We start from the raw sequence: 2514 nt of genomic DNA, 5'->3' as shown, positions 1-2514 counted from the left end.
TATATCATGGACTATGCCAGGGGTGGATTTAGGGGTCCTAGGTGAGGGTTTCCGGGAACCTAGCAACTTTCGTTCTTGTATTTATATAGAGAAATCTAGTTAATGTAGAAGAATTATAAGTTGGGAACCCAATTGTTGGTCTAGTGGAGTAGAGAGACTTGTAAAAGTTTTATTGACCTCTTGGTTGTGGGGTTCAAAGCCCCTTAGTTACTATTTGGTTTTATTTTTATTTAACATGGGGAACCCACAAACTTTAAATTCTGGATCCAGCTGGAAAGATCATGGAAACAAAATTATTTAGCTGGGAGGAAGCTGGTGTGCATGCAAAGAACAGAGATAGATGGAGAATTGTTTTGAGCGCATAGAGAGTAGTATGCATAAGGAAGCTTAACTGCCGTTTGTTACCATGGTTTTGGTGTAATCAAGTATACTCAAATGATACTATCTCTATATTGATGTTCTAGATTCAATTTAGGTGGGAGATAGTAGGATGTTGAAGTAAATGACGTAAATATGTTTTTTCAGTACATGGGTATGTACTGTCTTTTGAGAAATATACAAAGTTACTAGTTTCTAAAAAAAAATGTTACGGTGAAAAGTAATCGAAGACTATCTTCCTCTTACTAAGAATTCTACGTACTCCACTTCAATCTTGATGCGAATAAAAACATGATTCTCGTTTAAAGCATAAGTTAGTTCTTTTTGGGTTTCTTGCTTAGTTCTTTTTGGGTTTCTTGCACCTTGTCGTTTGTTCATTTTTTCTTTTAAAATTAGAACTTGATTCGGTGTTCCCCAACTTTCAATTTTTTCTTCAGTCTCCTTGATTTCCTTATTAATTGCTCCCAGTTTCTTCTTAGTTTTGAGATCACCTCATTTCATGCATCTCATCACTTTATCCATGACATCTCTCAAGCCTCCAGGCACCTCCGGCTCTATCTAGGAATATTAAAGAAGCAGTTGCTATTGGAAAAGAGGGCATCAAATTTGAAGAAGGAAGCCATTTGTGGTCTGATTCTGGCCCTTTTTGCAACTCTAGTAATTTGCCGCTTCAAATGATCATGTTTTGCCTCTAGTATTCTTTTATGAAGTTGTTCCTTTTGCCCATGCTTGTACCAATTTACATAGTTTTTAAGTATGAAGCCTGAAAGATACCGTTACTTGTTGCTACTTGAATAATGTCGTGTAATTGGATGCAAAATAATTGTCCAAACAATTTAATCAGTGTTGCTCCTATGGATTTTCGGTGTTATTTCACTTCACTTCACTTCAACTTGTTGCAATTCATGCCATACATGCATGCTTCTCAAACATTATGCAACATTAACGAGGCCATTGAGTTAGAACGCAGTATACCTTGTTATCAGTTTTTTTCCTTTAAACTATCATTAATGAGGCTTGTGAGTTTGAATACACCTGCGGTATACCTTGTTATCAGTTTCCTTTTCTTTAAACCGTCATACTGGTTTAGTTGTTCTAACTATGTTTCAGATCGTCTTATGGTAAATTTTATACTGAAATGTAGATAGCTTTGGTACGCCTACAGTTATCATAATCCTGTTATCAAAATCCGAGTGAGTTTTTACTTTCTTTTCAGGTGTCAAACATCATTGGTCAGATGCTCGCTGCTGAACGACGACCCACGTGATATTCTGCACCTGATCATATAAATTTTGTTCAAAGAACTCGCCATCATATGAGAATCATCATTGCGTTTTTCATTTGGTAAATTCTTTTATGTTGGGCAATCGGGTCAAGGGGGAAGGAGTATGACGAGAACCAAATCGAAACTTATCGTGTAAAACTTTCCACTGATAACACTAGACGATTAGTGCCTAGTATTAGCATTACCAATTATTCTGGACTTTTGAGTACCTAAGGGTTACAGGGTGCTCTCTCAATTTTTCATTTTTAGTTTTGATGAGAAATTTTGATTTTTTCTCAGATTTATGGTAGTGTAACATTACTTCGTTGATAAAGAAGCAGATTGGATTTTGCCCTTTTTTGGAATATTTCAGCACTTTATATGCAAATAAATTTGTAAGCATTGTCATACCATTCTCTAATATGGAAGAGGTTGTAAGTAAGCAAGCAGTGTCTCATATGCTTATGCTCCTTTTGATTTTGTGCAGTGGGTGTGTGTATATTGCAAACTCAAGCACGTGCGATTTTTTATGTGGCAGGCGGCATTCATCGCAGTTGTATGTTGTAATTGTAGTGCGTGAGTGCATAGAACATAGCGCACCAGTGTTCGGTGCATATGGTGGCTTGGTGTGGGGGTCCATGGCATGACTTTGATGCTCGTGCTGCCCATGTTGGAAATAGTTCTCATGTAGTCCATAGATCCCCTGGTGCCTATGGGGCCATTGTTTACAATGGAGGCCATGGTGTCCTTGCTGACCACGACACTCATGGTTCCCTTGGAAAGGAAATTAGGGAAACATGGAATTTAAAATTTTAACAAGTTTTTATGTTTTATTGACTAATTCTCTTTTTACTTGATTTTGCAACTTTTCT

The 2514-nt window shown here is 37.0% G+C and overlaps 1 non-coding gene across 2 annotated transcripts; it reads left to right on the top strand.

The window, feature by feature from the left end:
- Positions 1-9: 9 nt before the first annotated feature.
- Positions 10-2514, top strand: LOC107873697. 2 transcript variants are annotated; one of them, XR_007051592.1, is made up of 3 exons: positions 38-1006; positions 1595-2037; positions 2130-2514. It is a non-coding gene; the product is annotated as an uncharacterized LOC107873697 (transcript). The 2 variants fall into 2 exon arrangements; XR_007051591.1 differs by lacking the exon at positions 2130-2514 and having other exon boundaries at positions 10-1006; positions 1595-2009.

The sequence above is a fragment of the Capsicum annuum genome, unplaced genomic scaffold (assembly GCF_002878395.1).
Source record: "Capsicum annuum cultivar UCD-10X-F1 unplaced genomic scaffold, UCD10Xv1.1 ctg80621, whole genome shotgun sequence".
NCBI classification, from domain to species: Eukaryota; Viridiplantae; Streptophyta; class Magnoliopsida; order Solanales; family Solanaceae; genus Capsicum; species Capsicum annuum.
The sequence above is the reverse complement of the archived record's forward strand: the minus strand, read 5'-3'. Positions and strand labels throughout refer to the sequence as shown.